The sequence below is a fragment of the Aplidium turbinatum genome, chromosome 15 (genome assembly GCF_918807975.1).
Source record: "Aplidium turbinatum chromosome 15, kaAplTurb1.1, whole genome shotgun sequence".
Taxonomy (NCBI): domain Eukaryota; kingdom Metazoa; phylum Chordata; class Ascidiacea; order Aplousobranchia; family Polyclinidae; genus Aplidium; species Aplidium turbinatum.
This window is the reverse complement of record NC_137486.1, coordinates 7,347,775-7,362,639: the sequence shown is the minus strand read 5'-3', so window position 1 is coordinate 7,362,639 and position 14,865 is coordinate 7,347,775. Positions and strand designations below refer to the sequence as shown.

The window sequence follows — 14,865 nt, the reverse complement described above, 5'->3', positions numbered from 1 at the left end:
TAGTTTTTTAGTTATCTTATGTTAGGTGCTTATGATAGGCAGACATTAATTTATGCTTGTTTATATTTTGCATGTTGTGTTAAGTTGATAAAAGCTTTTACTTTATGGTGAAACAATATGTTCATTTTTATTTGATGTTCATTACATTGACCATCACCGGTAAAAAATTTCGCTACAAGATTTAGAATGTTTTGGAGATTTTGGCTTAGGCCTATTCTTTAACTCGTCAAGATCATAGATAACAAGTACAGGCTAGCCTATGTCAAAAATACTGAATCGCCTGAAATATTTTGTTGTGTAGAAATATCTCTTGATTAGATGACTTTGGTAGTTGCATCAAGCTAACAAAATATTTTTGTTGTGTTTTGACAATTGGTATTAAGTTTTAAAATAATTTCTAAACCAAATTATTGGTTTAGAAAACCGATTCGATTCTAAATCGATTCTATTTGAATAAAACCTTCTGATGATCCGTTAGGTCAGTGTTTCTTAACCTTTTCTGACTCTAGCACCCCTGTAAACAGGCCTGACCAGTCTAGCACCCCCTAACTATTGTTGACATACGACTACTACAGTGCCGACCACAAGTTTAGAAGAGGCCGAAATTTTGACATGCCTTCAGATCGCTGGCGATATATTTTGTAATGAAGTCTCTTGTTGTTTAACAAACTGTGCTACTGTTTTAACGAAGTTGATTCAGGATTTGGTATTTGACTTTCATTCATCAACAGAAATTCAATTATAATCATTTGTAAGTGAATCAACTCTCTTAAAACAACAGCACAGTTTGTTGGGCGACCAAAAAATACAAAATATACCGCCAGCGATCAAAAAGCTTGTCAAAATTTCGGCGCCGCCATTAAACTTTGGCCTGCACTATTGAAAAGAAAGCGATGTACAAATTGATCATTTTGTTTATTCTTCAAAACTACTATCGTCATTAGTGATAAAAGATATAGGAAAACCCCGAGAATAATGAAAGAACATGGACAAACTTAAGCATAGCCTACTTTAAGTTATCCAGCTGGGTAACTAGTTACACATGTATCAATGGGATTTCTGTTGTTGCTTATGTGTGACCAATTTCTCTATTCGAGGCTTCGTGTTGGCCAAAGCCACTCTCATATTGTGGAGCAACCCATGTTGAAGGCGATTCCTTTGTTTTTATTTGGAGCAAAGTGGAAAACGCCTTTTCACACAAGTAGGTAGTCGGAAATGGAACGATCAATTCCAGTGTTGCTCGTGCCAATGCAGGATATGCTGTCAACTGATCACACCAGAAATCAGGAAGCGGAAGGACGAAATTTTGTCCCACAACTCTGATTCACCTGCATGTCAATCAGCTCCTCCTTTAGTTTATCATCACTCATATCTGCCAAGAAGGGCTGCTGTATCCACTTTGGATACGAGTGATTTGTGGGAATGTATTTTGCCATGGTGGTTTCTAGAAGCGAGAGGTGAGCAACAATATTACAACAAAACACCCACCAGGTAAGTTCGCACAATCTACTCCGGATCAATTTGCGTAGCCTACTTGACTGGGAGATGACTACAACAACAGCAAATCATGTTGGCTACTTCGAAACAACAATCATTGATATGACAAGTGCTGATACTGGCAGAAAGATGAAAAAATGCAGAAAAGTAAAATGGCATTTTTTGGTATTAGCCTATACTGCATGCATTTAGCACCCCCTACAGTCTATTCCAGCACCCCCAAGGGGTGCTAGCACCCCCGGTTACGAAACGCTGCGTTAGGTGAAACAGTCTGTAAAGGCTTCAGATAGTAATAACTATATTTGATTTAATTCGCTCTGCTTTGCCTTTTAGCTTAGCATTGAGCACTTTTTGTAGTATTAATAGTTTTCATTGTTTTAAACGAATTATAAATCCTCAGAAGGTGAAAAACATTTAGAATTCGTAAAAAGAAAAATGAAGGTTTTCGCTTGTGTATTGTTCCTTTGCGTTGTGTTGTCCTGTTGTGGCAAAATCGATTTGGGGACTTGCAACTTGGAGTGCAATGGTGACAGCTCTTCAACATCAACAAGCAGCTTTCCTCCAAGATTCCAAGGTAGTCCTGGTAAGCAAGGGGCTGTTGGTGGAGTTGGTCCTAGGGGTCCAAAGGGTCAGAAAGGAGATCCTGCAGAAATGTGCGAATGTTTAGATGTCCAAGCTTTAAAAGGTAAGAATGCCACACCTTGTACTTGAGTTGTAGGCCTACACGCAACAATTAAATTACTTTTTGCATGTTGTTGCTTTAAATCGCTTATATAACCTCTTCAATGCTGCATTACTGTTCTGAAAAGTGTTGTTTTCGTAGCCTATATTTCATAACTGTAATATTGGAAATGTGCCTTTAAGCTTTTAATTTTTTGTGAGAACTTGCCCTGTTTCTACTTGGTGTTTCGCATTTGCCTTACGCGTTTTCCATGACTTCTTACTGGCCGCTGTTAAATACGCTTTCTTGACAGCGCTGCCGCATTCCAACTCGAGTTGCAACACTAAGTCCAATCGTTTTAGTGCCGCAGCTATGTGGGCGGTTATGTTGCTAGTTTATATTGAAGTCTGAGTACATGTTGAGTTACAAACAAAGCTATCTGCTTGCGTATGGCAGTCGTCAGAAATAGTTACAAGTCAAGGGTTTTGTGTAACAGTAGCCTACAATAACTTGTAAATATAAATTTTGTGATGGATATTTTTGTCAGATGATAATGAAAGTCGCAATGCTTGTTAAGTATATGGGTCAGTTTTTATGACTCAGCGGTTTTCAAGCTGTGCACCGCGACGCACTTATGCGTCGTTTAAAATTTCTATAGATGTCGCGTGTTTTAACTGATCATAATAAAATTGTTCTGTTAAACTTATGACTTCGAAACAATTAAAAAACCTTCACATACAGTAATTATACTTTCTCTTCTTCTCATTATGTCTCCAGGCTAACGAAAGGCACAGCTATAAAATGTGTGTTGCAAGGTGCAAACTTGGAAGTTAGTTGCTTAAAAGTAGCCTGCAGTAGTGTGCTTTTTCTTGAACATTTGTTTACAGAAATACCACCTGCTAGGTGGTGCAAGAGCAGCATAATTTAAACAAAATTTAACATCCGACAGAAGAGTTCAAATCTCGCTTAGACTTCTCTGGCTAAGCACAGTGCCAAATATACTTTCTGTTGTTCTGTGTTGTTCTGATTTATGTAAAGTGAGATTTTCTAATGTGACCGTGATTAACGAAGCATCGATTAGACTTGTATTGCAAAACAAAATAATGTGAGTAGCAGTCTCGCAACTTCTCATATTTGATAAGCTTTATCACAGCAAAGGAAGGTTACAGATCACATTTTTTCAGAGTGTTCTTTGATTTTCTGTTTCAATAAGTAACACTTGTTCATTTTAGATTTTTACCAAATCATTGTTGGTGCATTGCAAGATCAAAAAATGTTTTTTTGACTTTACAGCAAAGAAAACAGTTTGAGGATCACTGTTATAGCCTATTAGTGCAAAACAGTGACAGTGAATAAAATTGTTTCTGTTCTATAATAGAAATCTTTTTTGTGTGTCAACGTTAAACATATATACATTTTAAAATTACAATAAACCAACCCACTTAAATTGAATTTTTTATGCCTATTTAGCATTGGTTGTTTGGGGCTTGTAAAACTTTTCCAAAACCAACACTAAGTTGGGTGATATGACAAAACCAATAAAACTTCTAACTTTCTTTACTTTTGCGACCCCAAATTTCCTTATACTTTCTGCAGAGACGATGTTTCCAAAGTCTTGTGCTAGCATCCGTTCTATCAATGTAGGCAGCAACAGTGGTATTTACTCAATACATCCTAAAGGCTTTACTGATGTACTGTAGTTGGACTGAAAGTGTATTGTGATCTAAATACCGACAACGATGGTTGGTTGGTAAGTAGGTTAAATATCATTGTTGTCTTTTTGTGGTTAACATTATCATCAAACTGTCATGTCACTGCTGGTAAATTGTCTCCACATATGTTTCCACTTCATTTATGTTTTTGTTGTTGTTATCCAGGTGATATCAACCATTTTTCAATGTCGTCTTGCCGTTTTTTTCTAGATCATTTCACTTTGAGGTTGTTTTGGCCCATCTGTTGTGCGTCGTGACAAATCCAGAAATCCAGTCAATGACTTATGGACACGTCATCATAAATGCTTTCCATTGTAATCTGTTGACAAACTAAAATTAAGCCACATGCGTACAGACAATGTTTTGCTCGTTTGTAATCTACCTGTATTACACAGTGATATAGAAAACTCAGCCCAATCGCAATTTTAAATAAATAAAAATATTTCCTTCTGCAAACAAAATTTTGCACCCTCGTGCTTTTTAGGTATTTCAGAAACGAATCGATGGCTCAGAGAATTTTTTTCAGAAATTTTGATGATTACGTCCGAGGGTTTGGAAGCTTAAGTGGAGAGTTCTGGTTGGGTGAGTTGAGCTGAACAATCACGTGCCGGCTTAGCTATAATTTGAGTCACGATTAGTAGATAATGATAGGCAAATTATTATAGAAGTTATCGAACAAAAAGGAATGAATTTGTATTGGGATTCTAGCCTGCAATGTGGTCAACATTTTTTTCACGTGTGCGTGTTAAAAAAGTTGTGTGAATTGGGGTTAGTTGAAAGGCGGAGTTAGTTGAAAAATCATCATTTTTACAACTCTCGAAAACTTTTTTAAATATTTACTGCCACCATATGATGTAGTTTATGTAACCACACAATCCATGCTAGTTTCGATGTGTTAAGTCAAGATAGGCCTATGTCTGTTTGACTGAAAATTTTGTATTTTTTACTTTCGAAGTAAACTTTTTGGCGTTTTGGGAAACATCTTAAGCGTCGATGTCGTTAAAGATAAGCGGACGATATTGTTGTGTGTCAGCTTTAGGTGTTCTACAACACTAAAAATAGCCTATTTTTTTATTTAGTCAAATGAACCATGCTTGAATATTTTAGTAAAATTGTTTGTCATAAGCTATGCCAATTGAACTATAGTTGAAAAATGGTAGATGATTGATTGATTGAATCTTTATCCTCGGACTGGGAAAGCTTCTTGCAGAGCTTAATCCTGGCAGTTTCGCATACTTGTAGAGGCTTTGAATCACTGACGCAGGCCCGGTCACCGAGATTGACAGATGAGTGATGTTTCCGATTGTTGAAGTCTTGTTGCCGGGGAACTATTCCATCCATTAGATGCCGCTGAATGGAGAGCAGTCCTTAACGTGCGTTGGAAAATGTTTTAATAGTAGCATGGCTGTGTAACTCATGATATGAGTGTGTCGTCGTGGTATGATAGTAAGTAGGCTAGTATATGCTCTGATATACTTGTTTTTAGCAGAAAACTGGTAAAATTTAAGTTTGAATAAGTTTTAAAGTGCTGTAGATACTGTATCATAAGTTTTAACAATGAGTTTATTAAAAAAATGCATTTACGGTGATTGGGTCTTGAATTTATTATATTTTGATTTCAAAGCAAGTAAACATATTTGCTTACACCCCATGTAAATGTTTGGTGGTTCAAAAAAGAGTATCCAGTTAAATAGCGCGCAGTAAACTGATGTTTTTCAATTAACCCCACGCATGGGGTTAGTTGGAAAATCGATTCTATGTTTGTTTATCTTAAATTTGCATTAAAAGTTGAATTGACTCATTACTTGTTTTTGGTTGTATGATAGAGGACACCATAAATGATAATTAGGCCGCTTCAAGTCAGGTTATGGAATAATTGTTTTAAATTTTACTTTGAAAAAAGAAAACTTTCGAATTAACGCCAGTCTCCTTGTAGTCTATGTGCTTTGGTGTGGTGTATAGGCTACGTTAGCACCAATGTTGCTTAAGAAATCTTTACTAAGTGTGTGTATACTATAAAAGAGATTAGAACAAAACAATGGGTTTAGAATTCCATTCAATATTTTGTTAAAACATTGTAAATTTAAATTAGCTCATCGGTTTTGTCGCGTCTCTTAGACTACAATAAGCTACTTGAAATTTGCTTTTTTCGAATTTGCAATAAGCTCAACACTTCTTACACGTAACAGTCCAAAGTAAACAGAGAATTCATTGTTTTTTATTTTGTTTCTTTTTGCCCCTCCTCTCCCTCATAAAAAAAACTTGTGTTGCCTGTTGCGGCTCCTGCTAACTCATTTCAAGCTTTGAAACAAACTTACAACAGGTTATTGTCATCAGGCATTGCATTTCTCTCTCCGCATCGGAAGTGTAGGGTAGGCCCACCTACTCCAACTGGAAGTTTTGTGTCTTGTAAATTATTGCTTTTATAGCTTTTGCTTTGCTATTCTTATTTATTTTTATAAAAACTTGTTATGATACAATAGAATTGCGCTCTAGTTGTATCATGTTTAACGTGCAGGTCTTGATGTGCTCCATGACCTCACTAAAGACGGAGAATATGAAATGAGAGTCGACATAGAAGATTTTGAAAACGAAACTAAATATGCTCTTTACAGGTTTGTTGGTTGTAATTTCTAGCTTTATCAAATACAAGTTTCCGAATCTAAATGATTTTATTTACCTGTTATGTTTGTTCAGCGGCCTGGTTGCATTCTAAAGAAAGGATGTAACTTTTAATCACGGATATCTAACCATTCAACTGACCTTCCTGCAAAGCAGAGGTCGTTTTAAATATTAAAGTTGCCAGATGTTGTTCACACGTTTTGGGTAAAGTGTTATTTTATAATAGTAGTAGCGCAGGTAAGTCATGATCCAAACCAAAGCAGGTGTATAGCCTTCGCAAGTCGTAACCCGCTACAACCAGAAGAAGACGTTATGAGTGCGTCGACTACCCAAGACCATAATTTTGATTCATTGGATGGAAGTTGTAGAAGAAGCCCAGTTACAACTTGTATTAGTGGACGATGGAGCAATTTAGTTAAACTGGTGTTTACTTGATTGTAGGCTATGATTTGTGATCAGGAAAAACTTTTGCTGATGCGGAAATAGCTTGTGACTAAAAAAATTTGACAAATCTAAATATGACCAAAGCCTTTGTGACATTTGATGATGTGTTTTCTTTATGACACATTTGAAACCCAGCGATTTTAACCTTAAACCCAGATTGCAGCAATGAAACGTCACCTACGCATGAGCAATGCTTACTACCAACTATCGTTTTTCAGAAATTTTGTTGTGGGAAGAGGAAGCAATTACACGTTAACAGTTGGTGGATACAGTGGCACAGCCGGTAAGAACACATACAATGTACAAAGAAATTACTTGAATATTAATTCACATGATTTGAAAACACGCTATAGCTTATGCTTAACAAGTTCATTTCAGTATGGTTTCACATAAGATACATAACTCACAAAGAGCAGAAAATATTAAAAACAGCTGCATGGATTTCATCGATGTTGAAGCTGCGCCGTTAATGCACCAAAAAAGTCATGCGTGTATCTTCGTTTCTACTGTTGATTGTTTACTCACTGTGAGTAAAATATTACACAAGTCAGGTATTCAACGATATTGTAGGATACAGTGCAGGTTTCTGTGACAAAATCAATGCGCTTCCTAGAGAAACTTTCACAATGAACTACAAAACTTTAGCACAAACTTAAAAGTTAAAAATATAATTTCAGCACTTATAGGCATTTGTTTTTGTTTGTTTATGTTTGTTTATCTTTATCCTGCATTGCGGGAAAGCGGACTTGAGCGCTATGCATCGGTGTACGCCTTCCGACGTACACCTGACCCACGCTGCAGCCGACGGCAATGTCTGTTTCCGGTTATCTACTCTAGTTATGACTTAAATTTGGTACTACCCATTACTCGAAATCGATCACTGGGTAGAGGCAATTATCGTGAAGTTTCTTGCCCAGAGAAACAACAGCAGGTACGCGTGGCTGGAGTCGAACATGCAGGCTCTCGACTGCGAACCCAACGCGCTAACCACTCGGCCACTGCTGCCTATTCTTCGATTGAAATACTTTCTCTGGTTATATTAAACTAGTGTTTGCAATTTCTCTTGTCAGTTAGAAACTTTTAGTTAATTTATTTGCACAACATTTCAAAAAACAACCCAAGCCTAGTGATCACATTTAAAAAAAAGAAAGCAGTCGAGCTTTGAATCCAACAATTTGGGTGTTGATCGAGTCATATTGTTGAAATCTTGTTTCAGGTGACGCTATGCAACGTCAACAGGGAGCAAGGTTTTCTGCAAAAGATCGTGATCATGATACTCAATCGCATGAAGACTGCGCAAATCTTTACAAAGGGGGCTGGTGGTATAGCGACTGTCACAATGCCAATCCAAATGGTTTATATTTGGGAGGTGCCCACGAATCGTTTGCTGACGGTATTAATTGGCGTCAATGGAGAGGCTATCACTACTCATACAGAAGAATAGAAATGAAACTGAGAAGAAAATAGAAACAAAAAGGACTCTTGTTGCTTTTACTTGAACTTTGCGAAATAACAAGTTGTCAGTAAATTATCTTGTGAAATTACAGAACAAAAATTTAAATTTCATCAGATGAATCTGTAATGTAACTATAACAACAAATTAACAAACTTGATTAAAATTTTATTGATTTTGAATCACTTGTATTATGATCAGTTATTACTGTTCCGGAGGCTCATTTGCCTTACGCACTGAGTCAGACCTGCTTGTGGGCTCTCGGCAAAAATTTATTGTTGTGCTCACGCCTGGCTTATGTTTTTGTTAGCGCCTTTACCTGTAGGAAAGGCGACACTCTTTCGTTTCTTCGATTCAGCATTAAGTTGGATCCCATCCGGATGTCTGTGATTTAAATTCTGCATTCTTTTTAGTCATATGTAAAAATATAATTTTAATCCTAGTTTGGTACAGAAAACAAAAATTAAAATCAAACAAGTTGGTGATGGTTTGAAGTCTGCTGGGACAGGAATGGGAGAATTACTGGGACAAGCTCCTTGAACGCAGTAAGTGTCTTTCGACAGTCTTGAGAGACGCTATAATTAGCCTACTTACTTACTTTCCCACAACAACGTAATAAGCTTATAGGCTCCCATAATGTTACAAACGATTGTCTGTTGTTTTTCCAATTATTTCTCACTTTTCAATAAAACTTGTGAGATGCAAAGAAATTTATTTTCACACGAGTCAGTTCAATCATATATAGCTAAATATCTATTTCGATCAGCTAGAAGCTAGATCATTTTCAGTTAAGCTTATTCAAATAGAAACTATTTGATTCTATTATAGAAATTATAGAAAATTATTATATTATATATTATAAATTTAAATTATTATATTATAAATATTATAAATGCTCTAAATATTATTTATATTATAAATGAAATTACTATAGAAACTGTTTGATTCTATTTGAATAAGCTTAACTGAAGATGATCTAGCTTATAGCTGATCGAAATCAATATTTAGCTATATATTATGATTGAACTGACTCGTGTGAGAATAAATTTCTTTGCATTACAAGACATGTAACCGAGTCGTTCATATCAATCATTGTTGTGGGTTTGACACCTGTCAGAAGATACTTCATTTCCTTGATTAGACTTGTGAAATGGATGCTATAGCTAACATGACATTGAGCCAACAATGGGCTGTTGTGTATTCAGAATTACGTAGTTTCAGGTTCAGTTAGGCTACATTACAACTAAAATTACATTGTTCTGAAATTTTAAAATTACGATTATAATTAGGCTACAATTATACTACTGTCAAATATAATTAATTAGCCTGCCTACACGTTGCAATTACAAAAAAATGAATGTTTCAATCTCTGGATGTGCGCTTGAGCAACGCTTTCTAAGGACTGCTCTGGTAGCCACTTTAACAAGTCGAAATTCTGCCACTGAAATTGATTAGAATGCAACCGCCAACCAATCAGAACATGTTATAAGAGGCTACCGTCCAATTGTGATCCTTCTCGCACTCATCCAGAGAGTTAATGCTTGTTTTGAACTTTATTTAGTAATTACAGAAGAAAAAGAGCAATAGCAGTAGTGGGAATCGAACCCGCGTCAATGAAATGACTACTCTCTAGCCCTAACCCTAACCCCTAAGCCAACTAACTGACAAAAAATCCATCACTTAATTTGCTTTCTATTATCTTCTTTTCGCCATTTTTTACGTCACTTAAACCGTAGCTTGTGATTGGTTGGCGGTTTCATTCTAATCGATTTCAGTGGCAGAATTTCGACTTGTTAAAGTGGCTACCGACTGCTCCCCATTCAGCGGCACCTAACGGATAGAATAACTCCCGGGCAACAACACTTCAACAATCGGAAACTTTACTCTGTCAATCTCGGTAACCGCCCTGCGTCAAGAGCCTCTACAAGTATGCGAAACTACCAGGGATAACCTATCAAGGCTTTGTCAGTCTGAGGATAAAGATTCAAAACCAAACAAACCTTTATCACTTAGAACATGGGTCACCAACTGGCGGCCCGCCACGCTGTATCGCTGCGGGCCGCGGAAGGCATCAGCATACAGGTATAACCAAAAATACTTTTCTTGAGGAGTTAAAAAGCACGAGGGAAAAAAATACTTTTCGGGAAGCATATTTTCGCTTTGCATACGACTCCACCGACCGACCAATCAGATTATAGTTCTGGGTGGGGGTTGTTTAAAGTTATTTCAATGCGATGTCCAGCCACACTGTCCCAGTGGTTGATTAAAACGTCTGTTTTCGAATTTCGAAATTGTCTGTGAGTATAGGGTTGCTTATTTTAAGTTTGCACATGTCATTTAAACACTAGTGTGCGCTTCACCGTTACTGTGTTTCACAAGCAGTGTTCTCTTTATGCAAGTTTTTGTTGTCAAAATAGGTCGGTGTGCCAACTCAATTTATAATAAATTGGCAAAATATTATATATAAATTTAAAGACTTTTTCTGATTGTATTATGAAAGTGTTTAGCTTAGTACTGCAAAATGTTTTTTTTTTTTTATATGGAACGCTTCCCGATTTTGCGTGTCATCCTTGCGCAGGGGCCATGCTAATCTTCTCTGTATCGTTCCAATTTTAGTATATGTACTGCCGAAGCAAGTACTGCAAGATGTTGTTAATCAACAAATTTTTGCCACGCTGATAAGCACCGCAAGTGACAGTTGTCTATAATAAAAGTAAGACGGTTTTATAGACTCTCACAAAAAGGATGAAAAACCAACTTATTGCTTTTTTAGAGGGAAGACTGTTCATGAATTACGATTTTTTTTGTGATTTCCACAAGCGTTTGTTTCATGGTGCCTGGTTTCTTTTTCCCTGTTATTGGAGCCTATTTTTCGCTGATATGTTCGCAGGTCACTATTGTTGGGCACCTGTATTGCGATGTGTCAAACATTTCCTTGTTTACTGAAATTGTTAATTGCAAGATATCTTTTGTGAAGCAAAGTGACAACACCACTCTTGCTTGGCGATGAATATTCTGATGAAACCGCTCGCCTGGCTATAAGTGCGCAAAACAAGTGGCCTCGTTTATTAGGCATTGTTAAAAAAGTCAAAAGTGTTGTAAAGGGAGCTTGGCCTGGCAGTAGCATTGTTCGATTAATTTTGTTGCTGCGGTATTCTAACATAAATATGAACAAACATGTAACGCTGGATACTGGGTACGAAATGCGTTCTTTTCTAGCATAAGAGTCAACCTACCTAACATTTTATTATAGTGCGGCCCGCCACAGCTCTCCTTAGTGCCAAAGTGGCCCGCATGCAAAAAAGGTTGGTGACTCCTGACTTAGACTATTTTGAAAACATACAAAAGGACATAAACATCATGTTAAAATTCCAAAGACGTGCAACAAACTGATGAATATTAGCCCATTTCAAGTTACGCAAAGTGCAAAACAATACGAAACAACAAAATTGATCTCGTGGCGGTCAATCATAAAAACTAAGTTTAAAAATTAAAAAAAAAAGGGTATTCCCAGCTACAAAGAACAGTCAAAAATGCAAAATTCTGCAGATTCGCAATGTTGTGTTGTAAATTAAATGTATTTTTTTGTGAAACTTTCTTTATAAATATTTGTCCTCTTCCTCAAAGTCCACCTATTTTCTCAACATGTACCTTGTGTAGCCTATATGCAACAAAATTTCTTCCAATATTGCAATAAATGAGCCTTCATATAATTAATTGTCTACACGTTGCAATTACAAAGAATGAATGTTTCAATCTCCAGGTATGCGCCTAAGCAACGCTTTCTAAGGACTGTTCTCCATTCAGCGGGACCTAGTGAATGGAATAATTCCCCGGCAATAACACTTCAACAATCGGAAAACTTTACTCTGCCAATCTAGGTAACCGGCCCTGCGTTAAGAGCCTCTACAAGTATGCGAAACTACCAGGAATAACTTGTCAAGGCTTTGTCAGTCCGAGGAAAAAGATTCAAACCAACCAACCATTATAAAAAGGCTGGTGAAGAGTTTTTCAAAATTTTCAAGAATTTTAACGTTTAACAGCAAGCATTCCTTCAACCAGTCTACCTGAGCCAGTGCCAATAAATATTGTCTTCTTGAAAATGGATTAAACCGCCAAATCTGCTCTGTGGCTGCAGAGGTGAGAGCATCCACTACAGAATCAGTAGACATGGGTTCGATACCCTGTTGGGTTAGATCAAAGACCTTTTGAAATCGATGCTCTTTGTCCTGCTTGGCACTTAGCGAAAGAATGCACTCAATGGAATGATCGAATACCTGCGATGGATACAGCGCTGTGTAAACACGCAAACTGTTATTGTGCATTCTAATTTTCAGCTATTGCTTTTCCTCTGTGAAACTAAGCAACACGATTTTGTTTGTAACTTTTTGCCAAAATATGAATATTTGAGGCAATATCGGCTTTCGGCCAAATCGATAAAGTCTCAGTCTGGGCGTGATAATGTCTGCGTCTGAATGCTGCCATTCCAAACAAGTCTAAATACGTTACGTCTGCACGAAACAGACTACATTGGTGCACAAAGGCGCCGATGAATACATTGGGAAGCCATTTTATCACGGACAAGCTATCTGGAAAGATAAGCTCCCAGAAACATTTAGTAGGCTATTTTCTTAATTATTTTATTTTACTTTCAGTCTGTGTAAAAACGGAAGATGCTATATTGGTGTGACGGTAAATATAAATGAGTCAATATGATAAAGGCAAAAGTAAACAAAAACCTTTACTTTGTCGTAAAACTAAGTCTATTTTCCTTTAGCTTTAAAATTTGAAAAACAATTCCATGAGTTACTGATTCTGTTTACAAATTGCAATGGATGATGAAATCAGCTGATCGCCAATTGCATAACGGCAGGCATAAGTAGGATGGAAAACTAAAGCTGAAAAGGGCCGACTCGTCACATGTGCATTGTGCACCACAAACAGCACATTTTGAGGCAATGATGTATGCAAAAAAGGAGCAATTTTTATGTTTACTTTGCCAATGGAAGGTTTATCCTCTGGTTCAAAATTAGTTGCGATCTTACTGTGATACGATTTTGTTGTGACGGTCAGAAATAAAAACAACTGAACTGAACTGTGCCATTCAGCCGAATCAGCATCATCAATAAACTGACTTTGAACTGGGACAAGCTCTTTGCTTTGAGTAGAGGCTTTAGGAAATCATAAAATCACTGCTTATGCCACCTTGAACCCATTGCAAAATTTTTTGGCAAAAGTCATCATTGTAGTCAAACATTTGAAGTCACTTTTAGCCTGTATACCTTGCTGTTCTTGTATACTCAAAGTCTTTCACTCCAGTTTTTTTCCGTTGGTCACGCAACTAGTGAGGCGGGGGGGGGCATGGCCCGGTACCCGGACATTTTGCCGAAAGGACATTTTGCCGAAAGACATTTTGCCGAAAGACATTTTGCCGAAAGGACATTTTGCCGAAAGACATTTTGCTGAATGGACATTTTGCCGAAACTCCTTTTTGTGTTATATGTATCGATATTCTCCACAGTGTGTTTTAGTCTATTGTTCACAACCTTAGTCCTTTCGGCAATTTGTCCATCGGCAAAATGTCTTTCGGCAAAATGTCCTTTAGGCAAACTGTCTTTCGGCAAAATGTCTTGCGGCAAAATGTCTTTCGGCAAAATGTCTTTCGGCAAAATGTCCTTTCGGCAAAATGTCCGTGCACGGCATGGCCCCTTTCCTTTAAAAATATTTTGTTTAGCGTTGTTGTGATTTCGTAGTACAAATATGTTATTTCTCAAGAGCGGTATTGAGTAACAGGTCCGTATTAACCGACTATCATTCCCCTCGGGGGTGGGGTTGTTCAGAGCCCACTCATTTCAGGTTGTTTAATGTGTTTTTGGATATTTTAAACAAAAAAATGTTGTAAATGTTTATGCAGAAGCTCGATATGCAATAGCTTAAATCACGCAAGGCCCTATTTACCGCCTCTAAAGCCCCAGTTAGTGGGCCCAAATCTTTATTTAGGGGCCCACCCATATTCATATTTAGTTGGTGAAGTGTTTTTCAACAATTGTAAATAACAAATGTGACAATACTGCTGCAAAAGCTCGACATTTCATAGCTGAGGCTGCATTTATCAGTTTTGTATTGTTGATCATCATTTGGAATGATTATTTCACATCAGCAAAACCAGTAAATTTAGAAATAATACTACGCTCTCACTTTCTTGGAAAATGTGTTTCAACGGTTAATAGCATAAAACTTGTCCAAAATGAAATGCTCGTGAAACGACGAAGATGTTCAATAATGGCATCCAGAAGCGTTGAGCAGGATTATCCAGTGTATACTTTTGCATTTGAGATGATTTTTTTTATTTGAAAAACTTCTTAAGAGAAGAGAGATAAAATCCTTTAGATATTCTAACGTATTTTAACATTGTTACGCAGTCAAAGATGCTGTTCCAACAGTTTGAGAAGTCAGTTTGATGTTTTGATCCGAAT

At 37.0% G+C, this 14,865-nt stretch overlaps 1 non-coding gene and 1 pseudogene across 2 annotated transcripts; one reads left to right on the top strand and one right to left on the bottom strand.

The window, feature by feature from the left end:
• The first annotated feature begins 1,932 nt into the window (after positions 1–1,932).
• Positions 1,933–8,898, top strand: LOC145784764 (microfibril-associated glycoprotein 4-like; annotated as a pseudogene). The gene is made up of 6 exons (XR_014291041.1): positions 1,933–2,182; positions 3,755–3,908; positions 4,355–4,452; positions 6,389–6,485; positions 7,155–7,219; positions 8,153–8,898. The product of XR_014291041.1 is annotated as a microfibril-associated glycoprotein 4-like (transcript).
• Positions 8,899–10,922: 2,024 nt separating this feature from the next.
• Positions 10,923–11,029, bottom strand: LOC145784910 (U6 spliceosomal RNA). The gene has a single exon (XR_014291079.1). It is a non-coding gene; the product is annotated as a U6 spliceosomal RNA (small nuclear RNA).
• Between the last annotated feature and the right edge of the window lie 3,836 nt (positions 11,030–14,865).